The sequence below is a fragment of the Scyliorhinus torazame genome, chromosome 14, assembly GCF_047496885.1.
Source record: "Scyliorhinus torazame isolate Kashiwa2021f chromosome 14, sScyTor2.1, whole genome shotgun sequence".
Lineage (NCBI taxonomy): Eukaryota > Metazoa > Chordata > Chondrichthyes > Carcharhiniformes > Scyliorhinidae > Scyliorhinus > Scyliorhinus torazame.
The window spans coordinates 176,382,109-176,395,809 of record NC_092720.1 but is presented as its reverse complement, the minus strand read 5'-3'; the positions used below and the strand labels follow the sequence as shown (position 1 = coordinate 176,395,809).

The 13,701-nt window shown below is 43.9% G+C and overlaps 3 non-coding genes across 3 annotated transcripts; 2 read left to right on the top strand and 1 right to left on the bottom strand.

The window, feature by feature from the left end:
• Positions 1-855: 855 nt before the first annotated feature.
• Positions 856-929, bottom strand: trnan-guu (transfer RNA asparagine (anticodon GUU)). Its single transcript has one exon. It is a non-coding gene; the product is annotated as a tRNA-Asn (tRNA).
• A 7,859-nt stretch (positions 930-8,788) lies between these two features.
• On the top strand, positions 8,789-8,862 carry trnan-guu (transfer RNA asparagine (anticodon GUU)). Its single transcript has one exon. It is a non-coding gene; the product is annotated as a tRNA-Asn (tRNA).
• A 3,680-nt stretch (positions 8,863-12,542) lies between these two features.
• Positions 12,543-12,616, top strand: trnan-guu (transfer RNA asparagine (anticodon GUU)). Its single transcript has one exon. It is a non-coding gene; the product is annotated as a tRNA-Asn (tRNA).
• The last annotated feature ends 1,085 nt before the right edge of the window (positions 12,617-13,701 follow it).

Below are 13,701 nucleotides of genomic sequence, written 5' to 3'. Positions count from 1 at the left end.
TGTTTGGAAGCTATCATGTCCCACACTTTGTGACTCTCTAATTACAACTTTAGTAGATACATAGTTTGGATCCCTTAACCTTGGTTCCATAACAATGTTCCTGCAACAAGGATACATACACTTTAACCCAGGATCATAAAAATAACAATGCAGCACCTATAATATATAATACATAACAATTTCGATATTCATCCCAACAGATGGTATTTGGAGGTTCTCCCGGTGTCTGCATCGGTATTCTCCGCATGCTCCAAGTCCCTCCCACAGCCCAAAAATATGAGGGTTCGCTGGCTTGACGATGCTAAAGTGTGCCAGATTGTCCATAGAGTAGCAGTTTCGCTGGATTGGCCATGATGAAAGTGCAAGGTGACGGGTATTCTACGGAGGAGCTTGGTCACGTCGACCCCGGCTGATTTAAAAAAAAACATTTCATCCTGCATCCCTTTCCTCTCATTCCTGAACATTTTCAGTGCAAACAAACTCTCTCTCAATTTCTACGATTGAACTTCTCCGTCCGCATACCAGTTGCACTTTGCAGCGTCTCTCATTCGCTGTCTCACACTCTATAACCCAAAGAGAAAAATCTAAGGTCCTTTCATCCCACTGTTGCTCTTGTGTGAATGTCTCTCTGTGGTATTCAAATTAATATTGATTAACTCTTTGGATATGAACTGACTGTTTAAAACCAGAATGACAGCATTTGGTGAGTTTAATATTGGAACCGGAGGAAAGAAATCAAATCAATGTGGCATGAAATTTAAAAAGCACCAAGTTGGATAATTCGATGCCACAGAGGGACAAAGTATAAGAAACACTTGATCCAGGAGTCGGATAACCGTCTCTGGGTGGGATAACCGCCTCTGGGTGGGATCGAACCACCAACTTTTCGGTTAACAGCCGAACGCGCGAACCGATTGCGCCACAGAGACCACAAATGCTTGCTTGGCTCGAATAAAAAAGCTAAATTATGATGGAAACAGTCTCATCTTGTCCACATTGAAATAAAAAATTCTTGCTGATGCACCAATCTGGAACAAAAACAAAAAAGGCTGGACAATCTCAGCAGGTCCGACAGCATCTGTTGTGAGAGAACATAGAACATAGAACAGTACAGCACAGAACAGGCCCTTCGGCCCTCGATGTTGTGCCGAGGTTTGTCCGAAACCAAGATCAAGCTATCCTACTCCCTGTCATTCAAGAGCGAACGATATGGTAAATGAAAAAGGCCCGGGAAAATTGACGTACAGAGAGATCTGGGTGTTCAGGTCCATTGTACCCTGAAGGTGGCTGCACAGGTCGATAGAGTGGTTCAGAAGGCATACGGCATGCTGTCCTTCATCGGAAGGGGAAATGAGTACAAGAGTTGGCAGGTCATGTTACAGTTGTATAAGACTTTGGTTCAGCCACATTTGGAATACTGCATACAGTTCTGGTCGCCACATTACCAAAAGGATGTGGATGCTTTGGCGAGGGTGCAGAGGAGCTTCATCAGGATGTTGCCCGGGAAGTCTGTGTTTCAAGTAAGGGTGACTGTGTCACAGAACGAAGAGTACACCATTATCCGTAGCCCTGTCAATAACGCGCCTCCAGCATTTTTACATTCGAGCCATTGTTGTATATTCCGCATCCCGATCTTCGCAATGAAACTATAATTAAACTGTATTTTCTGATGTGCAGTAAGGACAGTTTTCATAGTTTCTAAATATCAGTTAATTTCTCGAGTCATTCTAATCAAAGGAAATGTGTCTTGACTGTCGCTGATCAGTCGGGCAGGGCCCTTCGTTCTCCACGGAATCTGTTTCTCGAAGTGTTTCCCAACATTCACAAAACTGGTGCATGATATTCGTGTGTCGCTTCGTTTCCGTTTTCTCCATTGCCAACTGTCATTATTTCCCAAGATTCTGCCCGCTCCTCCTCATTGCATCATGACCAGGTGTCACGAAATTCATTTATAGGGAGGGACTATCAAGACCCGGATTATTCTCCGCGTATACAGAAGGTTCAGAGGGTATTGCTTGAGGCACTTGAACATTTTGGGTGAATGGCCGAAGATGATGCAGCAAATTGAGAGAGAGTGTTGCACATCCAAAAAGAAAAGAACCAGAGGATTATGATTGATGAGACTAGTCAAAATGTAAAACTGGAGCTGAGGAGATTCTCGTATTCAAAACAGTTTCAATTCGAGAGCATCAAACAGGAGCAGAAAGATGCACTCAGTTGTGAGCCAGCTTTAAAGAGGCCTTTCACAGAGAATTCCTCATCCGTTCATTTGGGAAAAACACATCAACGTATCGGTGCCGATATTCGGATTGGAACCGAGGTTGCTGCGGCCACAACGCAGAGTACTAACGACTATACGACGACGGCGCAGCACGTTACCGCCGAGGCAACTTGTAACTGTCGATGTACTTCGTCATCAACTGTTTGGAATCTATTATGGCCCACACTTATGACTCTCCAATTACAACTTTAGTACATACACGGTTTGGACGCCTTAACCTTAGTTCCATAATAATGTCCCTGCAACAAGATAAATATACACTTTAACCCAGGCTCATAAAAATAATAATGCAAATGCTATAATATACAATACATAACAATTTCGATATTCATCCCAAACATATAGTATTTAGACGTTCTCCCGGTGTCTGCATCGGTTTTCTCCGCCGCTCGAGGTCCCTACCCCACTCCAAGTATGTGAAGGTTCAGTGGATTAGCGATGCTAAAGTGTACCAGATTGTTCATAGATTGGTAGTTTACCTGGACAGGCCATGATTCACGTGCATGGTTACGGGTCTTCTACGGATGAACTTGGTCCCGTCGTCCCCTGCTTACTTTTTGAAACCACTTCACCCTGTCACCCTTTCGTCTCATTCCTGAATATTGCCAGTGCAAATAAACTTTCTCTCTATTTCCACGATTGAACTTCTCCGCCCACATACCAGTTGCACTTTGGAGCGCCTCTCATTCGTCGTCTCACCCACTTTGAACCAAAGAGAAAAATCTAGGCCCCTGTCATCCCACTGTTGCTGTTGGAGTGAATGTCTCTCTATCGGAGTTCAACTTAATATTGATTAAGTTTTTGGGTGTGAACTGACTATTTAAGATCAGAATGACAGCATTTGGCGTGTTTAACATTGGAATCGCAGGAAATAAATCAAATGAATGTCGCATCTATTATAAAAAGCACCAAGGTGGGTGATCCGACCCCACTGAGGGACGACGTTTAAAAAACGCGTCATCCGTGGAGAATTGACTCTTCGTTTCGGGGTGGGATCGATCCACCATCTTAACAGCTGAACGCGCTAATCGATTGCGCCACAGAGACGACAGCTGCTCTCCTTGCTCGATTAAACATGCCAAATTATGATGGAATCAATCACATATTGCCCACGTCATAATGGCAATTATTGCCGTTGCACCAATCTGGAACAAAAACACAAAAGGCTGGGAAATTTCAGCAGGACTGACAGTATTTGTGGAGACAGAACTGAGTCTGTGTTTCAAGCCACGGTGACTTTGTGTCACAGAACGAAGACTACACCATTATCCATAGCCCAGTCAATAACGCGCCTCCATCCTTCTAAATCCGAGCTATTGTTGTATTTTGTGCTTCCAGGTATTCGCAATGAATCTATAAGTAAACTGTATTTTCTGATGTGCAGTAAGGACAGTTTTCTTAGTTCCTAAATATCACTTAATTTCTCGAATCTTTCTAATCAAAGGAAATTGGTCTTGACTGTTGCTGATCAGTCGGGAAGCGCCCTTCGTTCTCCCCGGTGTCTCTTTCTCGAAGTGTTTCCCAACATTCTCAAAACTGGAGCTTGATGTTCGTTTGTCGCTTCGTTTCCGTTTTCCCCATTGCCATCTGTCATTATTTCCCAAAATTCTGCCCGCTCCTCCTCATTGCATCATGACCAGATGTCAGGAAATTCATTTATATGGAGGGACGAGAGACCAAGATTATTCTCCGCGTATACAGAACGTTCAGTGGGTATTTGGTTGAGACATTTGAACACTTTTGGTGAATGGCCAAAGAAGCCGATGCAGCAAATTGAGAGAGACTGTTTTTACTTCCAAACAGACACGAATCTGAGGAATATGCTTGATGATAATAGTTAAACTAAAAAGCCCGGAGCTGAAGAGATTCTCGTACTCACAACCGTTTGAATTCTGGAGCACCAAACAGGAGCAGAAGAATGCACTCAGCTGTGAACCCGTTTTAAAGAGTGCTTTCTACAGAGAATTCCTCATCCGTTCATTTAGGAAAAACACATTAACTTATCGCTGCCGTGACTGGGATTCGAACAGAGGCTGCGACGGCCACAACGCAGATTACAAACCACTCTGTGATCACTGCGCCGCACATTACCGCCGAGGCAACCCGCAACTGTCGACGTGCTTGGTCATCAAATGTTTGGAATCTATCGTGGCCCACTTTTTATGACTCTCTAATTACGACTTTAGTAGATACACAGTTTGGTACCTAAACCTTGGTTCCATAATAATGTTCCTGCAAGACGGATATATACACTTTAACACAGGGTCATAAAAATAACAATGCAATCGCTATAATATATAATCCATCACAATTTCGAAATTCATCCCAACAGATATTATTTGGACGTTCTCCCGATTTCTGCATCAGTTTTCCCCGCCTGCTGGAGATCCCGCCCGTAGTCCAAAAATATGGAGGTACGGTGGATTGGCCATGCTAAAGTGTGCCAGATTGTCTATAGATTAGCAGTTTCGCTGGATTGGCCATGAACAACGTGCCGGGTGACGGGTATTCTACGGAGGAGCTTGGTCACGTCGACCTCTGCTGATTTTTAAAAAACCATTTCTTCCTGTATCCCTTTCCTCTCATTCCTGAATATTGTCCGTGCAAACAAACTCTCTCTCTATTTCCAAGATTGAGGTTCTCCACCCACATACCAGTTGCACTTAGGCGCGCCTCTCATTCGCAGTCTCACCGTCTTTGATCCAAAGAGAAAAATCTAGGCCTCTTTCGTCCAACTATTGCTGTTGGGGTGAATGTCTCTCTATGGTAATTTATGTTAATATTGATTAACTCTTTGGATGTGAACTGACTGTTTAAAATCAGAATGACAGCATTTGGCGTGTTTAAAATTGGAACCGGAGGAAATAAATCAAATCAATGTGGCATGAAATATAAAAAGCACCAGTGTGGGTGATTCGACCCCACAGAGGGACAAAGTATAAAAAACGTTTTATTCGCGGGTGGGGTAACACTTCCTCTCCGGGGGGTGGGTGTGGGGGGGGGGGGGAGGGGGGGTCAAACCACCAACTTTTCGGTTAACAGACGAACGCGCTAAACGATTGCGCCACAGTGATGGCAAATGCTCTTCCGGCTCGACTAAACAAGCCAAATTATGATGGAAACAGTCTCATCTTGTCCACATCGTAACAGCAAATTCTTGCTGATGCACCAATCTGGAACAAATACACAAAAGGCTGGGCAATCTCAGCAGGTCTGTCAGCATCTGTGGACAGAGAGCGGAGTCTGTGTTTCAAGCCAGGGTGACTGTATCACAGAACGAAGAGTACACGAATTCCGTAGCCCTGTCAATAACGCGCCTCCAGCGTTTTTACATTCGAGCCATTGTCATATTTTCCGCTTCCCGATATTCGCAATGAAACTATAATTAAACTGTATTGTCTGATGTGCAGTAAGGACAGTTTTCTATATGTCAGTTATTTTCTCGAATAATTCTAATCAAAGGAAATGTGTATTGACTGTCGCTGATCAGTCGTGCAGCGCCCTTCGTTCTCCCCGGATTCTGTTTCTCGAAGTGTTTCCCTACATTCACAAAACTGGTGCTTGATGTTCGTGTGTCGCATCGTTTCCGTTTTCTCCATTGCCAACTGACATTCTCACCCAAAATCCTGCCCGCTCCTCCTCATTGCATCATGACCCGATGTCAGGAAATTCATTTATATGGAGGGTCTATCGAGACCAAGATTGTTCTCCGCGTATACAGAAGGTTCAGTGGGTATTTGGTTGAGACACTTGAACATTTTGGGTGAATGGCCGAAGAAGCTAATGCAGCAAATTGAGAGAGACTGTTTTCACTTCCAAACAGACAAGAACCTGAGGAGTATGCTTGATGATAATAGTTAAAATAAAAAACCGGGAGCTGAAGAGATTCTCGTATTCACAACCGTTTGAATTCTGCAGCATCAAACAGGAGCAGAAGCATGCACTCAGCTGTGAACCCGTTTTAAAGAGGCCTTTGCACAAATAATTCCTCATACGCTCATTTCGGAAAAACACATCAAATTATCGCTGCTCGTGTTTCGGATTCGATCTGAGGTTGCTGCGGCCACACCGCAAAATACTGACGAGTAGACGATCACGGCGCCACACGTCGCAGCCGAGACAACCTGTAACTGGCGACATACTTCGTCATCAACTGTTTGGAATCTATCATGGCCCAAACTTTATGATTCTCTAATAACAACTTTAGTAGATACAGAGTTTGAATGCCTTAACCATGGTTCCATAATAATGTTCCTGCAACAAGGATATATACACTTTAATTCAGGCTCATAAAAATTACCATGCGAACGCTGTAATATACAATACATAACAATTTCGATATTCATCACAAACATATGGTACTTGGACGTTCTCCCGGCGTCTGCATCGGTTTTCTCCGCCTGCTGGAGGTCGCTGCCACAGTCCAAATATGTGAAGGTTCGGTGGATTGGCCATGCTCAAGTGTGCCCGATTTTCCATCGATTGGCAGATTCGCTGGATTAGCCATCATCAACGAGCCCGGTTACGGGTATTCTCCGGGGGAACTTAGTCACGTCGTGCCCTGCTGACCCGGAGACGAAGTGTTGTCCCACCCCAGGATGAAATGTTTTTTATACTTCGTCCCTCTGTGGGATCGAATCACCGCCTTGGTGCTTTTTATATTCCATGCCACGTTGATTTGAATTCTTTTCTCCGGTTCCAATATTAAACAATATTAAAATGCTGTCTTTCTGATTTTAAACAGTCAGTTTGCATCCAAAGAGTTAATTAATATTAATTTGAAGCACCATGGAGAGACATTCACTCTAACAGCAACAGAGAACGAAAGGGGCATTGATTTTTCTCTTTAGATCAAAGAGGGTGAGACGGCAAATGAGAGGCGCTCCAACGCGCAACTGGTATGGGGGCGGAGACGGTCAATCGTGGAAATAGAGAGAGAGTTTGTTTGCACTGGCAATATTCAAGAATGAGAGGAAAGGAATGCTGGTAGAAATGGTTTCAAAAAATCAGCAAGGACAAAGAGGCCAAGTTCCTCCGTAGAATATCCGTAATCCCGCACGTTGATCACGGCCAATCCTCCGAAGCTGTTAATCCATGGACAATCTGGCACACTTTAGCATGGCCAATACACCGAACGTTCACATCTTTGCACTGGGAGGGACCTCGAGCAGGCGGAGAAAACCGACACAGACACCGGGAGAAAGTCCAAATACCATAAATTTGGGATGAATATCGGAATTGGTATGTATTATATATTATAGCCATTGCATTGTTATTTTTATGAGGCTGGGTTAAAGTGTATATATCCTTGTTGCAGGAACATTATTATGGAACCAAAGTTAAGGCATCCAAACTTGTGTATCTACTAAAGTTGTTTTTAGGGAGTCATAAACTGTGCGTCATGATAGATTCCTAACACTTGATGAGCAAGTACATCGACAACTCCAGACGAGCTTCGCCGGTGACGTGAGGCGCGGTGATCGTCTCGTAGTTAGAACTCTGCGTTGTTACCTCAGCAATCCCGGTTCGATTCGGATTCACGCCAGCGATAATTAGATGAGTTTTTCGCAAATGAACTGATGAGGAATTCTCTGAGGAAAGGACTCTTTATAACCCGTTCCCAGCTGAGTGCATGTTTCTGCTCCTGTTGAATGCTCCAGAATTCAAACACTTGTGAATACGAGAATCTCTTCAGCTCCCAGTTTTTTTATTTTAACTATTATCATCAAGCATAATCCTCAGGTTCTTGTCTGTTTGGAAGTGAAAACAGTCTCTCTCAATTTGCTGCATTAACTTCTTTGGCCATTCACCCAAAATGTTCAAGTGTCTCAAGTAAAGACCCACGGAACCTTCTGTATACGCGGAGAATATTCTTGGTCTGGATAGTCCCTCCATATAAATCAATTTCCTGACATCTGGTCATGATGCAATGAGGAGGAGCGGGCAGAATGTTGGGAGATAATGCCAGTTGGCAATGGAGAAAACGGAAAAGAAGCGACACACGAAAATCAAGCACTAGTTTTGAGAATGTTGGGAAACACATCGAGAAAGAGACACCGTGGAGAACGAAGGGCGCTGCCCGACTGCTCATCGACAGTCACGTCACATTTCCTTTGGTTAGAATGATTCGAGAAATCAACTGATATTTAGAAACTAAGAAAACTGTCCTTACGGCACATCAGAAAATACAGTTTAATTATAGTTTCATTGCGAATATCTGGAAGCAGAAAATACAACAATGGCTCGAATGGAGAAGGCTGGAGGGCGTTATTGACAGGGCAATGGATATGGCGTAGTCTTTGTTCTGTGACACATAATCACCCTGGCTTGAAACACAGACTCTGTTCTCTCTCCACAGATGCTGTCAGACCTGCTGAGATTGCCCAGCATTTTGTGTTTTTGTTCCAGATTGGTGCATCAACAAGAATGAGCTGTTACGATATGGACAAGATGAGACTGTGTCCATCTTAAATTGGCTTGTTTATTGGAGCGAAAAGAGCATTTGTCGTCTCTGTGGCGCAATCGGTCAGCGCGTTCGGCTGTTAACTGAAAGGTTGGTGGTTCGATCCCACCCAGAGACGAAGTGTTATGCCACCCCGCGTGAACCGCGTTTTATTTTGTCCCTCTGTGCGATCGAATCACCGCCTTGGTGCTTTTAATATTTCATGCCAGGTTGATTTGATTTCTTTTCTCCGGTTCCAATATTAAACACGCCAAATTCTGTCTTTATGATTTCAAACAGTCAGTTCGCATCCAAAGGTTTAATCAATATGAATTTGAACCACCATGGAGAGACATTCACCTAACAGCAACAGTGGAACGAAAGGGGCCTAGGTTTTTCTCTTTAGATCAAAGAGTGTGAGACGGCGAATGAGAGGCGCTCCAACGCGCAACTGGTATTTGGGCGAAGAAAGTCAATCGTGGAAATAGAGAGAGAGTTTGTTTGCACTTGCAATATTCAAGAATGAGAGGAAAGGAATGCTGGGAGAAATCGTTTCAAAAATCAGCAAGAGACAAAGAGATCAAGTTCCTCCGTAGAATACCCGTAATCCCGCAAATTGATCACGGCCAATCCAGCGAAACTGTTAATCCATGGACAATCTGGCTCATTTTAGCATGGCCAATACACCGAACGTTCACATCTTTGCACTGCGGGTGGGACCCCGAGCAGGTAGAGAAAACCGATGCAGACACCGGGAGAACGTCCAAATACCATAAGTTTGGGATGAATATCGGAATTGTTATGTATTATATATTACAGCCATTGCATTGTTATTTTTCTGAGCCCGGTTAATTATCCTTGTTGCAGGAACATTATTATGGAACCAAAGTTAAGGCATCCAAACTTGTGTATCTACTAAAGATGTTTTTAGGGAGTCATAAACTGTGCGTCATGATAGATTCCAAACAGATGATGACCAAGTACATCGACAGTTACAGACATGCTTCGCCGCAGACGTGTGGCGCCGTGATCGTCTCGTGGTTAGTGCTCTGCGTTGTGGCCGCAGCAATTTCGATTCAGAGTCACGGCAGCGATAATTTGATGAGTTTTTCGCAAATGAAATGATGAGGAATTCTCTGAGGAAAGGACTCTTTAAAACGGGCTCACATCTGAGTGCATGCTTCTGCTCCTGTTTGATGCTCCAGAATTCAAACGCTTGTGAATACGAGAATCTCTTCAGCTCCCAGTTTTTTATTTTAACTATTATCAGCAAGCATACTCCTCAGGTTGTTGTCTGGTTGGAAGTGAAAACAGCCTCTCTCAATTTGCTGCATCAGCTTCTTTGGCCATTCACCCAAAATGTTCAAGTGTCTCAAGTAAAGACCCACGGAACCTTCTGTATACGCGGAGAATATTCTTGGTCTGGATGGTCCCTCCATCTCCATGAATTTCCTGACATCTGTCATGATGCAATGAAGAGGAGCGGGCAGGATTTTGGGAGATAATGCCAGTTGGCAATGGAGAAAATGAAAAAGAAGCGACACAAGAAAATCCAGCACTAGTTTTGTGAATGATGGGAAACACTTCGAGAAAGAGACACCGGGGAGAACGAAGGGCGCTGCCCGACTGCTCATCGACAGTGACATCACATTTCCTTTGGTTAGAATGATTCGAGAAATCAACTGATATTTAGAATCTAAGAAAACTGTCCTTACTGCACATCAGAATATACAGTTTAATTATAGTTTCATTGCGAATATCTGGAAGCAGAAAATACAACAATGGCTCGAATGTAGAAGGCTGGAGGGCGTTATTGACGGGGCAATGGATAATGGCGTAGTCTTTGTTCTGTGACACATAATCAACGTGGCTTGAAACACAGACTCCGTTCTCTCTCCACAGATGCTGTCAGACCTGCTGAGATTGCGCAGCATCTTGTGTTTTTGTTCCAGATTGGGTAGGGTTGGGGTTAGGGTTAGGGTTAGGGTTAGGGTTCTTTTCTCCGGTTTAAGATTTCTTTTCTCCGGTTCCAATATTAAACACTCCAAATTCTGTCTTTCTGATTTTAAACATTCAGTTCGCATCCAAAGGGTTAATGAATATGAATTTGAATTACCATCGAGAGACATTCACCCAATAGCAACAGTGGGATGAAAGGATCTTAGATTATTCTCTTTGGATCAAAGAGGGCGAGACGGCGAATGAGAGACGCTCCAAAGTTCAACTGGTATGCGGGAGGAGATGTTGAGTCGTAGAAATAGAGAGAAAGTTGGTTTGCACTGACAATATTCAAGAATGAGAGGAAAGGGATACAGGATGAAATGGTTTTTAAAAAGTCAGCAGGGGTCTTCGTGATCAAGCTCCTCTGTACAATGCCAGTCACCTGGCACGTTGATCTTGGCCAATCCAGCGAAACTGCTATTCTATGGACAATCTGGCATACTTTAGCATGGCCAATCCACCGAACCTTCACATCTTTGGACTATGGGAGGGACCTCGAGCAGGCGGAGTAAACCGATGCAGAGACGGGAGAACGTCCAAATGCCATATATTTGGGATGAATGTCGAAATTGTTATGTATTATCTATTATAGCGGTTCTTTTTTTCAGCGTCGGTTAAAATGTATATATCCTTGTTGCAGGAACATTACTCTGGAACCAATGTTGAGGTATCCAAACTGTGTTCTACGAAACTTGTAATGAGAGAGTCATAAAGTGTTGGCCACGATAGATTCCAAACAGCTGATGATCAAGTACATCGGCAGTCACTGTGCACCTCGGCGGCAACGTGTGGCGTCGTGATCGTGTAGTGGTTTGTACTTTGCGCTGTGGCTGCATCAACCTTCTTCGACTCCGAGTCACGACAGCGGTAAGTTAATGTGTATCTCGGAAATGAACGGGTGCGGAATTCTCTGTGTAAGGCCTCTTTAAAGCGGGTCACAACTGAGTGCATGTTTCTGCTCCTGTTAGAGGCTGCTGAATTCAAACTGTTGTGAATACGAGAATCTCCTCAGATCACGGTTTTATATTTTAACTATTATCATCTATCCTACTCCTCCGGGTCTTTTATTTTTGCAAGTGAAAACAGTCTCTCTCAATTCGTTACATCAGCTTCTTCGGCTATTCACCCAAAACTTTCAAGTGTCTCAACCAAATACCCACTGAACCTTCTATATACGCGGAGAATAATCTTGGTCTCGATAGTCCCTCCATGGAAATGAATTTCCTGACATCTGGTCATGAAGCAGTGAGGAGGAGTGGGCAGAATTTTGAGAAATAGAGCCACTTGGCAGTGGAGAAAATGAAACGAAGCAACACACGAAAATCAAGCACTAGTTTTGTGAATATTGGGAAACACTTCGAGAAAGAGTCTTCGAGGAGAACGAAGTGCGCTGCCCGACTGATCGTCGACAGTCAAGACACATTTCCTTTGGTTAGAATGAGAAATCAACTGATATTTAGAAACTAAGAAAACTGTCCTAACTGCACATCAGAAAATACAGTTTTATTATAGTTTCACTGCGAATATCTGGAAGCAGAAATACAAAAATGGCTCGAATGTAAAAGGCTGGAGGCGCGTTATTGGCAGGGCTACGGATAATGGTGTAGTCTTTGTTCTGTAACACAAAGTCACCCTGTCCTGAACCACAGACTCCGTTCTGACTTCTCAGATGCTGTAAGACCTGCCGAGATTGCCCAACCGTTTGTGTTTTTGTTCCAGATTTGTGCATGGACAATAATTTGCTCTTATGACGTGGCCGGGATGAGATTGTTTCCATCATAATTTGGCATGTTTATTCTAGGGATGCGAGCTATTGTCGTCTCTGTGGCGCAATCGGTTATCGCGTTCGGCTGTTAACCGAGAGGTTGGTGGTTCAATCCCACCCGGAGACGAAATGATATTCCTCCCGAGGATGAAATATTTTGAATACTTCGTCCCTCTGTGGGATCGAATCACCGCCTTGATGCTATTTATATTTCATGCCACATTGATTTGATTTCTTTCCTCCGGTTCCAATATTAAACAGGCCAAATGCTGACATTATGATTTTAAACAGTCATTTCACATCCAAAGAGCTAATCAATATTACTTTGAACTACCAGAGGGAGAAATTTATCCCAATAGCAACAGTGAAACGATAGGGGCCTCGATTTTCTCTTTGGTTCAAAGAGGGTGAGACGGCGAATGTGAGGCGTTCCATAGTGTAACTGGTATCTGGGCGAAATAGTTGAATCGTGGAAATAGAGAGAGAGTTTATTCGCACTGACAATATTCAGGAATGAAAGGAAAAGGACAGAGGGTGAAACGGTTTCAAAAAAATCAGCAGGGGACGACGTGACGAAGTTCCTCCGTAGAATGCCGTAACACGGCATGTTGATCTGGACCAATCCAGCGAAACTGCTGATGTATGGACAATCTGGCACACTTTACCATGGCTAATCACCGAACCTTCACATCTTTGGATGTGGTAGGGACCAGGAACAGGCGGAGAAACTCGATACAGACACCGGGAGAACGTCCAGATACCATATGTTTGGGATAAATATCGAAATTGTTATGTATTGTGTATTACCAGAATGTTGCCTGGTATGGAGGGCATTAGCTATGAGGAGCGGTTGAATAAACTCGGTTTGTTCTCACTGGAACAAAGGAGGTTGAGGGGAGACCTGATAGAGGTATACAAAATTATGAGGGGCATAGACAGAGTGGATAGTCAGAGGCATTTCCCCAGGGTAGAGGGGTCAATTACTAGGGGGCACAGGGTTAAGGTGAGAGGGGCAAGGTTTAGAGTAGATGTACGATGCAAGTTTTTTACGCAGAGGGTAGTGGGTGCCTGGAACTCGCTACCGGAGGAGGTAGTGGAAGCAGGGACGATAGGGACATTTAAGGGGCATCTTGACAAATATATGAATAGGATGGGAATAGAAGGATACGGACCCAGGAAGTGTAGAAGATTGTAGTTTAGTCGGGCAGCATG